The following is a 22,982-nucleotide window of genomic DNA, read 5'->3' on the forward strand; positions in this document are numbered from 1 at the left end:
ATCCAACTGTTTAAAACTGCGAATATGATTTGGGGCAAATTATGCTTCTGTTGAAATGTAACTGAAAGCGCAGATTGTAAACATTTGTAGAATTCAGGGCTGGAAAAAGTCAGGTTTTTACTCTGACTCAAAAACATTATACCTTTAAAATCAAATGAACCCAAAGCCCCCCTCAGGCCTGGTTTAACAAGCCATGGCGATTGCTGTGGTTGGTACGGTATGGTTCCTATTTCCCATATACAGTACTTTGAACATATCTGAGTAGACAAGCCAGTCTATCCAACAGCAGCAGGGCTGTTCATAAACTCTAAACCATTTCGATCTTTCCATCCAGAGAAGAGCTGGAAACGTTCCCAGAGTTACGGTAGGTTGAGGTCGCTACTGATGACTTCACCCTGAGACAACCTAATTGCGGAACTGTCATTCCATTACAGCTAAATCCCCCTTAAATAAAGCTTTGACTGTGAATGGCTGTGTGAATTATGGCCTCGCGGAAAATGCCGATTGGGATTTCTTTTCATTAGTAGTGTCAGAGGACGTATTAAAAATGGGGGGAGGAGGTGGTGGATCTGTGAATGGGTAATCACATCTGCAATGCCTGGCCCTGCCACCTAATACTCACAGCATGATCCAAGGTAAACACAGCTGTGAAATATCCTGAGCAACTGCACAAATAATAAATGGGTGCAGGGCGATTGCTGGGCTTTTTCTCCTTCAACCCACCGCTTGTCTGTCAGTGTGTCTGTGTGTCTGTGTGTGTCTTCCTATCCATCTTTCCCAAAGGAGCACAAACAGCGCTAACAATCACCAACAGAATGCAATGACTGTGTGCGAATGAAAGACGGCAGCAAATCAAGATGGATGACAAACAGTATGACAACATGAATACTTTGGAGGTATTATAGATTTGGCTTCATCCATCCATCCACATTTACTCTCAATTTGGACAGGCTGTTCTGTTTGGAGCCCTGTGCTGCTTAGGAGTATGTGTAACATTATGAGACAGTTCATTCAAGTGAAGGGCATACAATGTTCTATTTATACATTTGTAAACCACAAAATTGACCTTATATGTTTGGTAAAGTTAAGAAGTACTAAGAAGAAGAAGCCATACCATATTAAATGTTTTTCTCTTTTTTACTTACACAAGAATTTAAACAATAAATAACTGCATATATACTAACTCAGACCATTAACTGGTACACGGACATTTAAATAAATAAATAAGTAGCTCATCTAAGGTATTATTTGATGCCATGCAAAACATTTACATTTAATCTCTTTTTTTAATAACCTGAGCCAATACAATTCCTGTTGTCGCTCATTATGCAAATCATTTTCTTTTGTTAAAATATTACAGTGCAAATTTTGATACTGTTTCATGTTGATATTCAACTATCAGATTGAATAATCAGGTATAATATGTTTTATTTGCTGTATATCTAGTTAGGCTTTACATTAAATATATGAATATTTCTTACCTTCTTTTTAACCACCCCAGTAATCTGACATCTTAAACTATAACCCTAAACCTAAAATCCATAGGATTACTATATACAGTATAGTGGTATAAAAGAGATGGGTTTAAATTCACTCTTCTGTATGATTTAACATTTAAATATGTATTTATTGATGGCTGATATCTGGGTAATGCATTCACACGAGTAGCTATAGCTTTACTGTACAACTAATGTGCCAATAGTGCAAGAAACAGAAGCAACAAAACAGCCATAATTATTTAAAAATCTGGTGGAATGTGTACATTGAGGTAGATGGTGCACGTGGGTCTGATGACCTGTGTTGTTGTCCTGTGTATTGAACCATGGCAAAATCCTCCTCAAATTTTGGTTTTTCTTTGGGCCTGTTGGTTCTTATATGATCAAGACCAGGCTTCAAATATGACCTTTAAATGATCTACCCTGCCAGAGAATTTCAGCAAAAATAGGTGAGGCAATGAATAAAGTCTTCTGCAAAGTCGAGTGTTTGCCTAACTCGTTCTGTCGTTTCTTTTTCACCCAAGTGTGGAGATCGCCTGGAGGGGATTCAGGGCAGGTGTAGGAACATTGAATTTGTCATTGCTTTTACTTGTGTTCTTCTTGTCAAGAACATTGGAGGAAGCCAGGGAATTTTATTCCACTCAGACATCATAGACACATCCACATGCAAACAGTATTTAACTGGCCAAGAAGATATTCAGTTTGACCACATTCTAGCTCATAAATATTTTGATATACGTATTGTATTCCAAAGCCTTGCAATAGTTCCATATGGATCCTAACATTGTTCATAAAAGCCTCTTCCATTGCTAGAGTTTGAAACAAGGCAGAAGAGTTTAACCTGCCACCCAATGTGCAGAAGAGAAATGTCCTCAGCTGACAGTTATTACGTTATCAATCCTTTTAGAGTCTCTGCTCAGCTCTTGATTTTCTGTACATTTCTCTTCAACATGACTAGCACCACAACAGCAATATCTTCAGGGGACAATGGCACTTCTCGCTTTTAATTTTTAAAACTAGAACTAAATCATCATGTCCAACACACATGTTCAATTGTGAATTCACTTTCACATGTGGAACAAACGTAGCTGAGGATGCTTTGGACCTATTATTGTATATATATACAGAATATAATTAATCTGACATAAGTAGAGGTTTTGTAACTCACCTTCAAAGCACAAAACACTTACTGTATATCAGCCTGGGGTTTTTCCATTTGAGAAATATGCCTGCTCTAGAAGATTAAATGACTTAAGATGGAGTGACATACAGTAATTGCTGGCTATGGAGCTATGGAGTTCTTGATCAACACAAGTAGGCTGTATAATTTGCGGGTTTCTGCATCAGATTTGTACCCCAATGCAAAGGAGCCATGTTGTCTGTCTTTGCCACAATCAGCATTTTGCCTCACCTTTAAATGTACTTTCATACCTCGTTTTGTGTGTGTAGGGGGGGACTCTTGTGTTGATTGAGTGACTTCCAGCAGTGATTGCTGTGGGTGCAAAACAGCCTACAGTATTAGCATGTATAAACAGGCTTATAAATGGAGCACTATTTGGCTGTTCATTTTCATCCTCTTAGCAGTAAACAAGGCGGAACAGGACCTGACACCCTCAAATAAATGGAGACCAACACACACAAATTCAGCTGCAGCGTGGAACCGAGGAGGGTTGTTTGAGTTGAGGTCAATCCTGTTTAGATTGCAATGTTTTTTTTTTTGTTGCGTTTTGTGTGTTGAGCGTTTCTGCGATGCAATTCATGTATTCATTTATTCAAAAATCTCATGTTCTAATAAATGTTGGCTGTGTTTGCCTGTGTTGTAGGGCTGTTTTGTGTTGAAGTATATGTGTTTGGTGTTGGGGGTGTTGGGAGGGGGTACAAAGGATTCAGCATCATGGATTTACTAACATATAAATAGAAACGCATTAACGCAGAGGCTCATGGCTCGTATACAGTGTCCTGTATATCTGCATTTATGGGGACATATGTGTATAGGATTGGTTCTGTCATATACAATTGTCTGTTTTTCTCTACGTATTAAATCATCTTAACTTTGAGGGTCAATCTGGGGATTTTAAGACTTGCTCAAAACTGACAAATGTTCCAAGTGACCTTACATTAATGATATCAACGTTCATCATTGTTACAATGATTGAATAAGTATCCTATAGTCTACTTGATCATAAAGCTGTTAAAACAAACAAACTCTTTATTTTTTATTTTGCAACAGGTCAGGAGCCATTGGTTTACCCACTGCAAACTAAATGAGTTGGAATAGACCCACTGGAAGCTGTTTCAGTGGCAGCTGGATCCATGAGGTGTTTCAATGCAGTAAGAATTAAATGTGTAACGCAGCTCTTAATTTAAAGACTTGAACATTGTAAAGAGGCTATTTCTTTCTGCTACTGACCATTCTCAGCAAATAGCTGATATACCGTGTAGCATGTTTTAAGACAGGTTAAAATATTGTCATGAAATGTAGGTACTTTATAAGAGAAAATGAAACAATTAGTTGGATTATAGTGAGTGGCACAGCAGTATTTTACAAGCCATTTGACAAATTCATGTGTCAACGTTCAGCGTTACAAATTTATAGCATGTCTCTATTGGACGAAGTGTCTTGATTTGAATTATGCCACATGGAAGAATAATGTTGGGTGTCTAAATTGTTGATAGGTTATATATGAGATCTTCATTCATTAAACACTATCAGTCGTTTCTGAAGAACCCATTTAGATGAGCGCTCTGGAGACAATGCAGCATGTCATTGTGATAAGTCCCATCTTGGCTTTTTAGTGCTTTGCTAAAACAAAGACAGGATTAAGAGCATGGATTGAAATGGTAAACCACATTCAAATACATTTGTCATTCTAACGCAGCACACTCTCCGCACTCCCTGCGGCGACCTGCTCGAGTTATTTATGATGTTGAAATTAATCTCACTTAGCACGAAGGGCTCTCGAAGAAGGGCCCTCCTTCTGAGTCGGCCGCCGAGCGAGGGATGAGAGGCAGATTGAGGAGTGGAGAGAGAGCGCAGAGCTACCAAGGACTTATTCAAATCCTCCCTCATAGATTAGCAATCGCAGTTTGACAAGCCGCCCTGCAAGTTATTATTTATTACATTTTTTGTGAAAATCGAAGCTGTTTCTTACTAACATGTCAGAGACAGGGGGTAATCCGTTTGGAATTTACGAGTGATGAGAGAGGAGACAAACTCGCCGTCGTGTCACAGAGTACCGAGGATGCAGGAAGTAGAATGCTAATGAGGCCTGCCAGTTTAAAAGCAGCTGTCTGTTTGATTGCAGCTCTCTGGCATTGTTTGCCCATGATGGATAGAGTTTTCTATTGCAGGACGCCATTAGGAGTACAAATATAATGATTTACGATTAAACCCGGTCTTTGATTTTAAAAATAATATGATGTTTCTGAAACTTATGGTGTGGGATTGTTCAGATACCGTATGGGGATGTAAAGAAAGGCTAAGGCTAAAGAAAAACATCATACCAAACAGCTCACTTGTATCTGCATGTTGATCACTCGGCTCAATGGGGTTAGGGTTAGGGTTAGGGTTAGGGTTAGGGTTAGGGTTAGGGTTGATAAAGGGTCCTACAATAATTTAAATGAAAGGATTCATGAAAAATGCAAAAAGAAATACTCATGTCCAGGACCGGCATCAAACTGAAGACACTTTGCTTAGTCTTTTCTCCCTTCATTTAATTCTCTCTTGACTTAATCTATTAAGATAATCTTACTTCTCAAACAAACAGAATGTGACAAGGACTGTCTGAGGGAATAAACACAGCTCCTTTGTTGAAACTTCGTCACTGGGACCTTATTTTAAACAGACAAACAAAGCGTGTAAGTGAATACCAGTCACCGCTCGAACCTCTTTTTTAAATAGCAATTGATGTTAATGTTAGCCAGTATGCAGAAATATACAAGTGTACTCTGTTTAACTTTAACTTGATGTCAAGTAAAACTGATCATGTATAAATGTATATAAGTCAAAGGAAAAGATTGCTATTTTCATTACCATAATTACAATAAACCCTTGGTTTCTTAAAATGAAAAGAAGGAAGGAGGAAAAATGCTTCAAATTCTGTAATTGGCCAGATCCTTATCCGTATGATATGATTGTCAGTTTTGTTACCGTTAATGTATGCAGTTTAAACGTTCTAATAGCTATTGAATATAAAAAAAGAAACACAATTCCAGAATTTAAAAATGTGAGAAGAGAGGCAGAAAAAGTTATAACCAGCAAACACCTCTGCAAATTAAATATGACTCCAGTTTCCTGATACAAATGAGAATATGTCATAATGACCACTAACATAAAGTCAATTAATCGGTTCAGAGGGATTTAGTTAAAATCATTCTAAATCAATTTTATAGAAATAGAAAATTGGCAAAAAAAGACAAGGTAGGTCAGAAATCTTTTTAATTGCCAGCCTTTAAAAATCAAAAGGCTCATTATAGCTTGGCCCCTCACAGAATATGTTAGTATCATTTGGAGGCCTCAGCTCCGTGACATTTAAAAATGTTTGACAACAGATGAGTGGGCTCCGTGTGAGGCCACTCCAAGCACCAACAACAAGTCTGCTAATAAAGCAAAATCCATAAGCAGTTCCTGTGTTGAACAGCACACTCAATATCCAGATAGTAGTGAAGACATGCACACCCCTGCTGATGCACACACTTGTCGGCAACCTTGCCTCGCATCAGTCGGGCCAAATATCTTCAGCCACTCATATCTGCAGCAAAAAACACAGACATATGCATGTGCAATACATTTCAACACACGCAAAACAAGTGCGAAACACTACTGAGAGAGTGTTTGGAGTTCAACAACATCAATAACAATCAAATTAAAAAGCAATTAGATGCTTTGTGACTAACTATGATTTCAATAAAACTACTGTGTGTGAAAACTGCAACCAAATAATCTCCCAACCACATTTAAGACCCAATGTTGCAAATAAAATACAATTTTGATAGTAAATGTATGGATAGTCACAGAATCCCCCACTGAATAATGCAATGTGTGTGTGTGTGTGTGTGTGTGTGTGTGTGTGTGTGTGTGTGTGTGTGTGTGTGTGTGTGTGTGTGTGTGTGTGTGTGTGTGTGTGTGTGTGTGTGTGTGTGCAAAGTTCTTCCGATGCAGCTGTTAACCTTCCAGGTTTAAACGAGAAACAGGTGGTGAGGCCAAACATGCACTTGGCTCAGAAGGAAACACAAAAACAGTGTAATAGCTGACAAGTTGCTAATAATGCTCTAAACATGAGATGATGGGATGATTTAGTGTGTTTTGTGTGCTGTATATTTCATTTACTGCCATGTTACACTGGAGTAAAATGTAGCAGTTCTACTTTATGCAGCAGTTGCCTCTTTTTTTTTTTTCTTTTGAGAGGCTGTCTTCTCTGCTCCACTTTACCAAACAAGTGTTTTGACATTTAATGAATAGTTGTTGAAACAAGCTGATAGTTATTCAACACCCTGCTTGAATGTTCAATATAGATAAAGAATAGAAATTGTTGCAGCATCTGATGACATCTACGTATATCTTCTAATTTTTACATTTTAGAAAGAAAAAAGATATACAAGGCCTAACTATGTTGATGGTGTTTCTTGAACACGGTTTGCCAAGAAAGAATTGAAATTCTTTACCACAATGTCATATTGTGAATTGTTAGTTTTTCAGCAGATTTTAAACTGTTACCACGTGCATGTAACCAAAATGACATGTTGCAGTGTGCAGTTTGCTTCTCCTGGTTTTATTCTGCTTCAATGTTTAGACTTCTCTTCTCAGTGGCCTTTTCATCTGTGATTACGCTTCCTTTGTTCTTGCTCACTTCTCTCCATTTCCTTCCTTCCATTCCTCCATCCCCCTCTCTTTCTGTCCATCTGTATATGTTTCTCTCTCTATGTTGGCACGTGCATCGCTGTTCCCCTGTTGGTTCTCAGCCAGCTCCCCCACTCTTCTGTTGCCGCTCTTGTTCACCCACCCCCACCTCCCCTCCCCTTCTTCTTCCCATTTTGCATGTGTGCCAGGGTCCGGAGGGCTCGGCACAGTGTACAGCCCAGTGGCCTAAAAGTGAATACTTACGTAATTGCCAACTGTCTCCAATCATTAGGGGCAGCCCTTAAAAAAGACATGCTTTGCCGACAGCTGCGTCCCCTCGCCTTTGCCAGCCTTTCAGATCGCATTTGCTCTAAAGGGCTTGCCCGCATTATATATAACTCCATAGCACTTTGTGCACTGTGGATAACAGGAGAAACGGATAGATGATACACAATTTAAATAGAGTTTAACAACATGAAGTAATAAATCAGACTATATGTTCTCATAGGTTAAATGTGTTTAAGTACAATATGCAAACTGATTTGAAGTGATTACAAAAGCACTTGTAGCGAACATATATACATCAGTGAACATAGTACCACGACAACAGGTTACATGATTTGTTAAACTATAATTCTCAAGATGAATGGTTGTTTTATTTTCATAACATGGTGCAGCAGTAATTTACATGTTACGGAGTTACGACAATGAAAGCAGAGGTAGGACCTTTCATGCAACAATGTATGATTAGCCAGCGGGCCTCATTGCAGCGTATTTCGAGTATACAGTACAAAGACGTATTAATACAAGCTTTTTTTGCTTCTCACAGTCCTGCATAAATGCTTCATCAATATAATTTTGGCAGAATTTCCCTCAGAAGGGACTCATTTGTTTTTATTAACTACTGACAATTCCCTGCCAGTTCCTGCTGAGAGGCGGACATACAATTTTTTTTCTATGCTTTCAGAAAGACCTCCGACAGTATGGTTAGTGACAGCTGGGTCAGGTCCCTACATATTGGGGACACAGCTGCCCTGCAGACATGTGCTCACATACACACAAACACACACACACACTCCTATGCACCATGGAAGCAGGAACAGAAAAGCAGAGCATCTGAACATCCTCGGAGCAGAAACATATGACCACAGTTCTCTTGTCTGGCAAAAAAACATTTCTGCAAAAAGATATTTCACATTTAAAAAAAAGATTGCCTTTTTGCATGTGTTTTGATACATTTTACAAGTACCAGTACTATACATAGCAAGAGAAAATGGACAACTAAAACATACACCAGAAGTACCTTCTGGCACAGATGTACTGCGCTTGTGTTACTTGCAGCTCATCTAATTTCCCTTTCCTTGTTTCACATTACAGGTATTATCTTTCTATAATGCAAAATAAAGAGAACCCACACTCTTTTAAAAGTACCTGGTAATGCAAAGCACTCTTGCTTTGCCGAGACTGATGGTATTTAGATTTTTTTAGAAGACAAAAACAAGTGATGCCAGGTTAGTGGTTCAGACTGGGGGCTTGTCTAAATGGCCCCTGTAACAGAAACTTTGAAAGCCATGAATCAACCATGAAGGATAATCAAATCAAATGCAAATGTGTTTTTTGTGAATTTATATTCTGTTGCGGGTGCTTGATGCCCTAAGGGGCACTGTCAGTTGTAAGAGGAGGGGCCGTACATAATGAGGGGTCACGCTTGAGGGGCCCATTGTAAACATAGTGAGTAAGAGCCCTTTTCTTGGGGACAAGATTGTAGAATTAGTCCGAGACAAAGGGAATTGTGAGTACCTTCTCCCCCTTGCATACACACACTCTTTCACACACACAGTCTCTTTCGTACACATTTCACACACAATCATCCACCAACCATCTCCTTCAACATTGTCCTCCTCAAGTGTGTGTGTGTGTGTGTGTGTGTGTTTGTGTGTGTGTGTGTGTGTGTGTGTGTGTGTGTGTGTGTGTGTGTGTGTGTGTGTGTGTGTGTGTGTGTGTGTGTGTGTGTGTGTGTGTGAAAAAAGCACCATTTGTGTTAATTGTAATAACAGTTTAGTGATTTATGAAATGTTCATTACTCCTGTTTCAAAATCAAATAGTTTTAATATGTGTTAAAAGTAGACCACACATATTCAAACATAATATATTGAAGCTGTTGTAAGTTATTGTCAATGAAAAGTTTTCAAATGTTCAGAAAATGTACTTGTTGCATGAAAAGAGAATTTCCACTTTTCTAGTTTTCTAGTTTTAGGTACACTGCCCGGCCAAAAAAAAGGTCATACACACTAATATTCATTGGACAGCCTTTAGCTTTGATTACGGGACACATTTGCTGTGGCATCGTTTTCACAGGCTTCTGCAATGTCACCACATTTATTTCTGCCAGAGTTGCCTTAATTTTTCACCAAGATCTTGTATTGATGACGGGAGATTCGGACCATTGCGCAAAGTCTTCTCCAGTACATCCCAGAGATTCTCAATCGGGTTCAGGTCTGGACTCTGTGGTGGCCAATTCATGTGTGAAAATGATGTCTCATGCTCCCTGAACCACTCTTTCACAATTTGAGCCCGATGGATCCTGGCATTGTCATCTTGGAACATGCCCGTGCCATCAGGGAAGAAAAAATCCATTGATGGAATAACCTGGTCATTCACTATATTCAGGTAGTCAGCTGACCTCATTCTTTGGGCACATAACGTTGCTGAACCAAGACCAGACCATAGCACTGGCCCCCACAGGCTTGTGACCTTTTTTTTGGCTGGCCAGTGTTTATAGGCATGATCTAGTATCATTTTAAACTAAAGACTAAAAATACAAATTCAAAAACTCGCTATAAGCATAATCTCAGGAGTGCTTAATCATAAAGATAATGAAAACTTTATTCACACACAGTTTAAAGAACCACAAAACAAAGCTGAGGCTTAGTTTCACTGTAGTCAACCCTCAGACATTGTATAGCTTCGGAAGACATATTTAAAAATGAATAAAATGTGACATGCCTTCAGAGCTGAGGAAACTAGACATTATACGAAAAAAAGTTTGAAGTATCCCCCCTGTCTCTTAAACATCATGGCAGGACGGTGTGGGCAGGGTGATAAATAGTCAACAGCAGGTTACATAAATACAGCTGAAGCGAACTGAACGCAGTTTGAAAAAAGTACACAATGTAAGTATTTACATGCACTAACCTGCTTCATGGTCATGTGAAAATGCAAAACCAATTGATAACCAATTGTTTATGATAATACTCTTTGTTTGGTCGTTTTGCCTCCAACTAAGCCCGGCAACAGGCAATTCAGGGGATAGACAATTCATTCAAGGCAGACATTTATTGAATTGACTTCTTTCCGAGTTGTTTAAGACAACAAGATGTTCATATGAGTAAAGCTTCCCCAAAAGCATTCTAACGTATATTATGACATGGAACAGCAGAAAATCAGATATAGTAGCAACAAATATTTGAAACCATGATTTAAATAGCCTCTGAGCTCTGCAGTTTTAATGTTTACATGTCCTTGAATTTGGAAAAAGGCATCAAGCTCATTTTTAGAGGGACTCCCTATATGATTCATATAGCTAAACAAAAGCTAACTTTGCAACGTGGCACGGATGATTCACATACAAAACCAAAAGCCATTTCTCTCAAAGCCATGTGGAAGAAGGCTTGTGCGTAATTACAGAAGAGGGGTCCCAATAGCATTGTAATTGGAGGCAACGCCCCGGCCCAGAAAGGGGCCATGGGGCTCTAAACATGTTGAGAGGTTTATTGCAATGAGGTACTCTTTTAAAACCACAATGGAAGAGAGTAGGGAACAATAGTGGGTGAACATGATTGTGCTTGTGTGTTTTACTAGGCCTGGGAGCTCACTGTTGTCTTTTCTGCTGCACGGTGAGAGGGAAGTGAGGCGTACTGATGACAAAAGTGTCGGGTGCTTGGGAGCATAAAGGGGGCTGGTTAATCACGGCCCTAAACTACAGGAAGTGTCTATTCAATGAAGCCTCAGGCAACCAAGCAACGATGCAATCCGGGCACCAGGGTGGACTGGGGTTTAGCAGCATGGAGGCGGCAATCGGGGAAGAAATGAGTGATGACCGACTTACAGCGCACAGATTTTGGGGTGGTTGCAGGGTACAGCTGACTTGTTTCAATGATACCATGTTTGTTAAGGCTATCTACTAACATGAGACATTTGACACTCTTACCAGTGTGTTTATAGTAGAAATGAACAAATGCTTTTGTGCTGAGAAATCTGCTTTACACTAACTTTGCTTTTATATCACTTCTGACTTCTGACTGCACAACTGGACAGAAATGCATTATTTCTGCCCTCACCCTCACTCTTAAAATGTTAACACAAAACATTTTCTGTTCTTTCTCATATTGCATGCCACAACAAAAAAAAAAACATGAAGACAGAAGAAGCCATTTAAAGCAAATGTTTATTATCCATTGGGTGTGCACCCATCCTGACTAACTGCTTAACAGATTTTCCGAGCCGAACACGTATTAAAATATATTTCTGATTCTGCCGGCTTGCACCATAATTTGTGAGACTGAAAATAATGAATTGCCCATGCCTCACGTACACAAATGCATCTCTAATGAGTAGTGTCCTACTTGTTCAATTCATTACAGAGATTTTCCGACGCTTTCATCTTGTGCATAGACCTCTTTGTATGACTATTAACCTTGTGTGTCACATAGGTTGTCCATGCTCTCGTTTGTGAGTGAGAGTTGAGGAGTGGGGGTTAGTAGTTTGTACACATCCGTATTATCTCTTTCTGCTCATCCAGCTGAGAAGCTGGCCTTAATTACAACTGTCTGCCTGAGTCACTAGCACGCTGCTCTACCCACACAAATAGACAGCAACAACAGGGAGGATCTCAAAGGAAAAGCAAGAGTGGTTTAGCTTGGTTTAGCCGGAGGGCAACTTCTCTCTGCCAACAAGATACAAAGGTACTTTGGGCCAATATCCAAATGGATCCCCAGACCCTTTTCCCTTGTGCCTTGTTGAATTACAATTGCTGTATAGAGGTTGGAGTTTGGATGAGCTCAATCTATTGTTTTTTTTTTTTTGTTGCCTCTTAGTTAACTGGTTTCGTCAACATCTTTTCTAGCCTTTTAATATCATCTTTATCAAATCAACTTTGAGCTTGAAACGGTGGCTCAGGGGCTAATTTGGAATTAGGCTATAGATTTACAGAGAATGTACCTCAATTTAATTCTGCAAGTGATCAACCCTGAGGCATATCTTGTCTGGCAGCTTTGATAGCGTCTTTAAGCGTAGGCAATTCTTTTTTTCTTAACTCGCTCTGCCTTTAACTGTCGACTCAATGAAAAAACTGTACATGGGAACTGGCTTCAATTAAACATCTGGAAAGGCCAGGCACAGCCCAGGCTAGGTGTAAAGCTGGTTGAGACTATAAATAAATTCCATAGATTTTCTGTGGCCGGAACCTACCCCAGCATGTAAAGAACTTCATTTGATGTTTCCATAAAAACGAGGCTTGGAATTTTGCCCTAAAAAGATTTCTGAAGCTCTTTTTTATGGTGACATATGTTCTTTTATTTTGTTTTGAATACAGAAAAACTATGTAGCCTAGGAAACTTTGGTCCACCTACAGCCAACAAGAAAACCAAAATATTGCACATTGCTTTCATTGTTTATGAATATTTATTCATGCGAAATGTGCTGAAAAGAATACGTTTATCACTAACTTAAAACAGGGTTAAAAGTTAATGAAGTTATTGTGTTGGTGTAAGGCATTCAATTTTGCATAGCTTGCATTTAACCAACATAACAAATATACTGTACAGCTATATGTATGCAGCTGAGGTTAATTTGCTTTTTTATTTGTCTTTGTCTTATCACTAACAACACTGGTTTTCATTGATTTATAACTACAACTTTATAGTTATTCTTTTTCAACTGTCCTTAAGATCGTCTGCAAAAAGTGCCACATTGACAGGTGCAGCACGGCACTGTTTCCCTATAGTATGATTGTAGTCTATGTAGAGTTTTAATCCAAGTCAACTGTAGGACCAACCTAGGATTGAGAATGAGTCATGTTAAATACACCCTACTAATACATTTGTAAGGGGATTCACTAATATTCAAGCACTATTCCACAGTTGAACAGAAAAATAAGTTCAACCAAAAGGCCAAGACACCCTTTTAGGTGAAGAACAAGGGTAATACGCAGACCAATGCCCCCCTTACACTTCATATGACCCGTAATGTGGAGGCAATTTCAGAAAATGTGTTTTTGAGAACAAACTTTATGTCAACCAGATTATTCCCAAACCATTATTCGCAAATGCTTCTAAAAAGAGAGCGCTACAAACATGACTGAACTGTCACAGCAGAGAAACAGACAAAGCCCAGCAAAAGTTCAGCAGACATTGAGTAAGAAAAATGGGTCACTGTAGTTCTTCAAATGCGAAATCAGATTTTTAACACAAAATAACATTACCAATGCTAGCGTTTTGCAAGCCCAGCACCAAGAGCCACATATGCTGTGCTCACGGCACAGAATGGAGTTCATTCAGTTAGTCACCCGGTGGGAGGCGACGGCTGCCTTTGCTCACCCGGCCGCTACTCTCTCACAGCATTAACAGCAGGGAGTCGACTCTCAAAGCCTGGAAAAGACACACTCCATTACGTCTCCTGGAGGACTAAGACACTGCTCAGATACATGATGAGGAGTAAAAAAAAAAGACATTGAAGAGAAAACACCCAGCTTAGAGGAAAAATACACTACCTGGTATTTTTTATTCTGATTTATACATTAGGAACACAAACCACAATAATAATTTTAGGTAGGACAGGGTGTGCAGATGCCTTTGTCATTATACTGCACATTGACACCACTGTATGGGCAGACAGAAAGAGGTGTGAAAGTTCAAGTGTCTGTGTATGCACATCAAAAATGAAAGACAAGGATGTGCATTAAAGCATGTGTTGAGAATAACAAATTAAGCCAATGTTTCATGCTGTCGGAAGTATTTTTACATGTTTGCATTCTAATAAACGGTTGCATGTGATGCACATTCTGTTATTATTAATCCCCACAGATAAAGGCTTTTCCTTAAATGTACCCTCCCAGCCAGTTACAACAATATTTGAAATAGCTACAGTGCAAGGAAATCAGAAGAGAAGAATTGGTTGCTTATTTTGGCTTTTTGGAGGGAGAGCGATGAGATTTATCCCCTAATTCTGACTGAAGGCTTGGCGTCACCGATCTCTATAGCTAATTGCATTATTGTGGTCTGTGCAGTTTTGAGTGTTGGCTTTGCACTTTCCAAAGTTAAATCAAGTACACGTCATTTTGTTGTCAACATACTTCTTAGTTGTTGACAAAACAGCCGTTTATGTTTAGTCTCCTGAAAGATTTGTATTTATCCCTTTAGTATGAAAATTTTATCTAATATCTTTAAATACCTAATATTTCATCATCCACTTTACACAAACCATGTCCTTGTTGTGTTTTGAACTCACATTGTCATGCAGGAGTACACGCAGCATCTTTATAATGACCAAAGTTGTGTGGATAGTGATTTGTGCTATTTTTTTTTACAGGGGGACAGATGCAGAGTCAACCTCTTCCTCATCGCATGCGATGCATCAAAATAATTGGCAGTACCCAATTATCCTGTGATCCGTGTACAGGAGATCTGACGAGCTGCCTGAAAACAAATCAGTAATTAAGATTCCTTGGTTATGAATCACACATGTGTCACTGTTAGGTCAAATCGTTAAAACAATACAAATAATTGAGGCCAGTTCGACAATATGACAAAATAAAATGTTTTAAAACACAAGCAGTTACCGTCCTATTCTTTTACTGTCCAATGTTAGAATGCAATTGCAGAGGAACAGCAGTTATTTAACTGTCAAATACAACTTTTACCATTCATGCTCAAGACAAATCAAAGTCATGGAACTGTCAGACAAGTAGTTGTGACACAAGAGTAAAGCATAGCTGAGTAAAAGTCAAACTGTATAGACTGCAGAAATAAAAACACCAACACCATTAAGAATGTCTAGACAATGTAATTCTGAATTCAAAGACAGTTCGTTACAATAGACGAATGTTGTTTAACTATTTCAGTAAAGCAAGAGCCTGAGGTTTATTCCATACAATCAGGATTAGAGAAAAACATGTTTCTATTTTCACACAAAATAACAAAATATTTGTTGTAATCTGCTGATGGTTGTGTTTGTGAGAAACCCTCCTTTCAGCACTTTTAAGTGATGTGACTCTGTTGAAAGCAGAGCTTGGGTCTTGTTCAAGGACATTTTATCAGTGTGATTTATAAATGCTAGTCTTCGGAGCATACACCACACATTTCTGTAATTTAATTTATATTTAGCTGACGAACTATTATTAAAAAAATCACATTGGTTAGAAAATACAGATATATTCATCATGGTTTGAAAGTGACTAAGCATAGTTAGCTTTTAAGAGAACACAGCAGAAAATGACTGCGTACTGTATGTGTATCTGTATACCATTGGAAATCAAACCACTGACCTTTTCACTTTGTGGTGACAACTACCTTTGACCTAGACAAGCCACATTCTATTTTCTGACCTATTCCAGTGATGGAGAGTCAAAGGAGTGGCATGAAGTGAGAATGTCTAAAGTCAAAACCCATGAATGACATGAAACATCAAGAAACATGTTCAAACACTTCATCGGGGAAGGACACTGTGATAGGTCAAGCTTGAGACAAAGCACAGAGACTAAATGCCTCCCAACCATGAAATGTCGTTGCTGTCAATCAGTGAGTGAATGAGATTTGAACTGGCACCTGCCGTGTCATAACATGGCATCTGTCTTTATGGAGTTTTCATCATGCTGCTTCCAACAGGAACAAATAGTAAACACTGACAGACCGTATGGTTCAAGTAACAATCGCTCAAATCGTTCCGGTCCCTACAGTCCCTACAAACTAATTACAGTCTATGAAATGGTGTTGAGGGAATCATATCAGTGTGACATGTCGTTTTGTTTTTAAGGTAACATCAGCAGAGTGAATGCTCAGTGTTTGCGCAGGTGTGGAGCTCTGTTGCTTAAAAAACTGGAGCTGCTGATGGAAAATAAACATGTGACCGCATGATTACAGATAAGCTTCTTTACCAATTAAGCTATGCTGACAAGCTGTCATGCTTTCATCACATATTGACCAATTAGCATTTGTAAATCAGTCCAAATGGATGGTGTGACCTACTTGTAGAAATGAAGGGGTGGGTTTTTTCATCATGATAGCTTGATGGCCTGTCAGCAGGATCAGAAATTGTGTTAGATATTTAATCAAAAAATAAAATGGAGTCCATCCACTTGGATTACCAGTGACCATCACCGTTTTCACTAAACCTAGAAACAATTATTCCATCACAATTGACAATATGAAATCTTGCAAACAAGACATTATATTTCCAAAAGTAATACGATAGATACATAGATTGATTGAATAGCATTATTTCGATGCTTTTGATGTTTGTTTTTATGGAGAAGAAGCTTGGCATTGCACTATTCTATTTTTTTTAATTAGGCTTCATAAAAAACATTTAAAACAACATCACCAGTCGACTCAACACTTAAAGAAATAATTCATGTACTGCGTCCCTTCTGAATCCCCCGTGTTACTTCTCTGCCTGCTCTTTTTTCTAAGATATGCCCCTTTTATTTTCCTTTCTACTAGTTCAATTCAACGTTCTAGCAAAACATATGTGGCATTTAGTTAAATATATCGTCTGGATGCTTTTGCTCTGACGAAGTCTATAGAAGTGGTTGTGTATTAGTGTTTATAAATCTCATTCCAATAAAGTGCGAGCAACTGCTAAGAAAATCATCTAAAGGCTTTGTATCTAAATACATAAAACTGTGGTAACTCTAATTTGTGTCATACAAACAAATATCCTTTGAGATATCCACTGTGTCACCCTCAGTCCAAAAACATTGAATTTTTTTCCAGCACATTATAAAACCCATCCGAGATAAATGACAAACTCTGAATGCAGCGCCAGGGAGGCAGAGGCTACATCGGTTTATGCTTGAGCGAGCATGTAGGCCATACGCCATAGATGCACCGCACACCCTGAGGTGAGTGGAGCTGAGCGTTTTTTTTTTATATACACGTCAAGCAAGCTTCACTGCATCCTTGTGACGCAACCCCTGCCTCAGAGAGGAGTCAGCCCTGTGCTGAATAAAGTAGGCCCGATATCAGCACGGAATATCGAAAATGTAAAAGGATAAAGAAAAACTAGGGGATGGAATTGTGTGGGATACTATTATTTTTAACAACTATAAGTTAATTAGGAGACTATAATGCACATTTTCACATTTATAAGTGGATTGACTTGCAGCAAAGGGTAAAAATAGTGTGAGCTAAATGTGACCTTGATATAAGTCATAAAGGACTTGCGTTTTGACATTTACTGATCAAAGCAAAACAGCTAATCCCCCCACTCCTTTGCCCCATCCAAGCAAATGCAGACCTGGATGTACAGTGCCTGTCAATAATAACTGTTGAGGAACATTAATATTAACAAAAAATGATATCTAGTGGGGATCAGTGCGAACGTAAAGAAGCTAGGCTAACTAACTTTGCTGATGTGGAAGTTAGCTTGTTAGCTTCCAATTTCCAAGGTTAACAGGGACTTGATAGTGGAATATAGTTCCTTATTAAAGTTGGATGTTGCAAAGGGACACAACCATAGACAGTATAACATATGGACCTGGTTAGCAAGATGTCACAATCTTGGCAGTGACCAGTTTGCTTTAAGCTTTAAGAATCTACCCCTTGTGTGGTTGTTATGAAAAGAGAGAAAACACTTTTGGACAGGAATGGAACAGTCTGCATTTTAAATAAGCTATAGTAAAGCAGGGGGGAGGAAAATTTAATTTAAATTCAACTCTACCATGGTTTTGTAACACAACCACCAAAAAGTGGACACCTCAGCTTGAAATTAATCATATTAGATTAACGTTATAAGGAGGGCCCATGTAGCGTGAATCATGGCAAGTACCTCCACCAATGTAGAGCCAAAAAACGCAAACAATCAAATTAAGCATAACGCGGAGCTGTGGTTTACACTCTTGGTAGGTGATGTGACCTATCACATCTTTTGATGGGCATGGGCGAGCCAATCCTTGTTTAAAATCCTTGTTGAGATTAGATATGAAATTTGAATATGAATAAGGATATCTCGGCTAATTAACCCCTCATCCCGCTGCTTCATCAGCACCAAGCGACATTCAATGGCATCAAAAAAACTCTGGGATGAGGGGAGGAGAAGGAGGAAGGTAAGGACGAAGAGGAAAGAGGGGAATAGGAGCGAGAAGGGAAGAGTCAAGAGATCAATACCTAGTTTGGGATAACGTGTGCTCAGATAACATCCTCCACCCCACCCACTGCTTTCTTTCTGGGTGAGTGTTTCAAGGCTGCACAGAGAGATTCCTAACCCCCTACACACTCAAACACACACACAAAAGCACCTTCCCTCACTCTACTCTCCACCCCCATCCGCATAATGCCGCTGGCCAAGTTTACACCTAGCTCTGTCGCCACGGTCTCTAAATGTGATTAACGCTTATCTGAAGGAAGACCAAACTACCTTCATCGTCAGGTTCATCATCGTCACATCCATATTCATGCTGTTCAAATCCCCTCTGGAGTAAAACTGAAAGGATTCAAGCACCTGAGTACATGGAGCGCTTAACGGAAGAGGAAGGATTGCAGATTTTCTATTGAGGTCACAGCGCTGTTTGAAAGAGGCATTTGAAGAATTTTGTTCCAAAAAGAGATAACCACCTTCACAAAAAAGTGACACCATCGCCCATGTTTATCTTAAAATATGAAATTACTTTCTGAAATAAATGCCTCGTTTTGAGGGTTCCATATTTTCTGTATGTGTTCTGTAGGGATGTAAATTTATTTCAATATAGTTTCATTTCTGGGTTTACAACTTGAGAGAGGAAGTTGTTATAAGCGTTCACAAATAGTAAGTCCCCTATATGTGTTGAATTAAATGTATCCCATTGGATTACAATTATTTTTCCACCGGACATGTGAGGCAGCCATGCTGGCAACCAGTCGTGGATTGTAATATAATACCCTTACACCAGACAGAATCCACTTTGAATTTGTAAATGATAGGTTTGAAATCTTTAAATAAATGATCGGAATTATTTGTGAATAAAAACAGACAAACTACTATTATAACTAAATATCTGATATTGATTTAAAAGCCACAGGTAAAACATGTAAAAATAAAGCTGTCTTTCATTCATGTTTCTTTTTCTTGAACTGGAGATCCAAAACTTTCTTGTTTCCCTAAAACTCCTATGTCATGGCTTCAGCTTTTCTGCCCTACTGTAACGAATGTTTCCCATTAGAAGCCACAGAGGCCTACCTTCGAAACCACGGCCTTAACCGTTTCTTACCGCTTCCACCTCCTTGTTCACAGTGTACGTGTGTGTGTGTGTGTGTGTTTTTGTGTGTGTGTGTGTGTGTGTGTGTGTGTGTGTGTGTGTGTGTGTGTGTGTGTGTGTGTGTGTGTGTGTGTGTGTGTGTGTGTGTGTGTGTATGTGTGTGAGAGAGAGGGTTGTATGCAGCACACAGCTGCGAAAAAAGCTGGTTAGCTAGACACTAGCTGCTGCTGCTAAATGTGGAGGAAAGTATAGAAGTGGGGTTAAATGCTAATCTGTCCCTTTGTGGATAAAACAGATGTTCAGAAAGCATGGGAACTCTTCAGACTCCTTCACTGTGGCTTCTTTGTGGAGGTCAGGAAAGAACTGGTCCTTATATAAAGTTTGCTACCACTACTAATTAGCTATGATGGATGCACAGTGTCTGTAACCAAATGTTCACACATGAGCTTTACACAGCTATCACAGACAAGATTAAATTACAGCCAGAGTCTAGACTTAAAGAACTCCTACCGTAAACACGTTCACACTGTTTAAAATAGCTTTCAGTGATATCACTTTCATCAATAGGCTTTTTTTCTGTTTGATCCTTTAGATAATTCACGAACATTATAATGTTATCAGGATATATCCATTGTAGCCAAATTGGAGTTTAATAGTATTCACATTTACAGCTATCTGAATCATAAATGGTAGATGTCAAATGGTGTGGTTTACATTTCAATAAAAGAGTATGGATACAATACATATTGATAAAGTATTACTGTATCTTGATCATCTTTGCCTTCAAATAATTGTTGATGTTTGCACAACATCACCCGAAGTAGCAGATGTGAGTCAGGCTGTTAGACTTAAAATAATTTACAAATGTCCACTCACCGTTCTTAAGAGCATTACACATTACAATATGATAGACAACATAAAAATACACCATTAAAAGCTTTATCATTCAATTAAATAGTAAAATGTAACACTATCAGTGTATTACAAATAAGAATATTGCTTTGACGGCCAACATAGACAACTTAAACTTTAACATATACTTTGACATTTTTACAGCCATGTAAAAGTTCATTGAGTTATTGTAATAATGCAGTTGATCCAGGCAACACTCGACCTAAAATAACTACCTCACACCTAGCTATGTAATTGAAACTATGATAATCATTTTGTGAGGTTCTTTTAGCTTTTGCACAAGACATGCAAAGTAAAAGTAGTTGTCAAGTGAATGTACTAACTACAAACACACACACACAAAAAAAACTCTCAAATCTAGTTGACTAAAAATGCTAATTCTGCATTGTTTCTCACTTCTAGCATGTGGAGGTGTACTTTTCCTTTAACAATTAAAATGTAAACCTTTGGTAAGGCTGGAGGGCCAGATACATTCACTCCACATAACTGTTACATGCCTAAAGTTTGTTTCACACAATTTACATTATGGAGAGTTATGCTAATTTGTATATATATTCATTTTTACTTCAAAATTTAAAAAATGCTTACTTCACCAAAGTCATCCTGACTTCTATCAAGTTTTAATAAGTATTACCCAAGGCAATAGATGCATATCTCTACACAATCTAGTTTACCAATCAGCTTATCTAATATGCTGCAAGTGAACTTTGTTCACAGCCCGCATATGCAATCCCTGTCCCCAACACCATATCCCTCCTCCCCTTTTTCCCTCGCTCTACTCCTTTCATCACTCCACATCCACAGGGGAGATGTAAAGCTTTTGGAGTAAATCAAGGCTTTCTCCTTCATAAACGCCTGTGCAATTAACTTAGCTCCTTCTCCCACTGATTTACGGTGGCCATGTTGTAGACTAGAGTCAGCCAGGCCCTCAGGATTTCAAAAGAAAGGGCTAGTTGGCTAACTCCCCTCCCTCTCTCCCCTCTCTTCTCCCCCCAACACACACACACGACACACACATCTGCTTCTACAAATAGAAATAAAGTAGGTGAAAATAAAATAGCCAAATCAGACTTCTTACAAAAGGGTATTTTCAAAGTTATGAAACAAAAGCCAACAACAGCATTTGTTCATTTGTATGTCTAATAACTTATTTATTATCAATGACAAAATAACCACACAGTAAATAATTGGAGTCTTGATAGGCCTTGAAGGCGAGGGTTTCCTTTATTCTGAAGTAACACATTGACATATCTTCAAGGTTTAGTGAAATCATTTTTCTACTAAGAACTGTCATGCAACATAGTGCCTTAAGGAAGACATGGTACAAAATATGTGGAAGAACTTACCACATCATTCTTTAAGTGGTTGGTACAAGTTGGAAAATCAGGGTTTATTGGTTTATTTGGAATTTTTCCACACAGACAGTCCTGGCCCCTCCCGTAGAGGAAACAACTGCCTCCCAAAGACTTTGTGTGTCTTCATTGCTCTCAATATATCATTCAGACAATGGAATGTGAACATGGACACTTTAAAATGAAATATCCTCAGCTGAATGTTACAAAAATGTTGCAAAACATTGCTGTTGTACAGTAGAGAGAACACCTGCAGTTTGGTGGTTTTCTCTCTGGAACTGTAAGCATGGTTCCATGAACTTTGAAGCTTTGCACTACATTTTTAAAAACCCAATGAACTCTTTAATATAATACTACAGGAAAAATGAAGTCTGGTTGTAGAGTGTCATTGTAAAACATAAATGCAGTGGTTTCAGTGGTTTTTGATCAACAGCTGTGGAAAACTGTCTCTGCTGCTTTCATATTACCTGAATGCAGATAAGTCAAAGATGTAATGTAGAGATTACAACAAATTGTACTCAGGACTTCAATATTACAGGAATTGGAGATTAAAATAAACATTATCATAAACATTACAAGCATTTACCAAATGACAAAAGATTTTTCATGGATTTCAAAATAACATGCAGTGCACCATAGTGGAAATGGGTCAGATATATACTGTAGTGTAAAGGTCAAGATTTGGAGTAAGAGAAAAAGCTGAGTTTTGTTTAAGTGTCTTTGAGCAAAATGCAGTAACACCCTACCTGCTCACTTGGTGTAAGCAGCTTCATATATGAGTGTCAGCTAAATGGCTTAAAAGTTAAAAGAAACATTGACATGGTGAAGCCAGATTTAGTTTCATAATCTTTATCAAAGTTTCATGTTGGAGAAGAAGTAAAACTGTGACAGGTTAAGAGGCTGACTCTAAAGTATCTAAAGTATAAGCGAAGGAG

This window comes from Eleginops maclovinus, chromosome 9, assembly GCF_036324505.1.
Source record: "Eleginops maclovinus isolate JMC-PN-2008 ecotype Puerto Natales chromosome 9, JC_Emac_rtc_rv5, whole genome shotgun sequence".
Classification (NCBI taxonomy): Eukaryota; Metazoa; Chordata; class Actinopteri; order Perciformes; family Eleginopidae; genus Eleginops; species Eleginops maclovinus.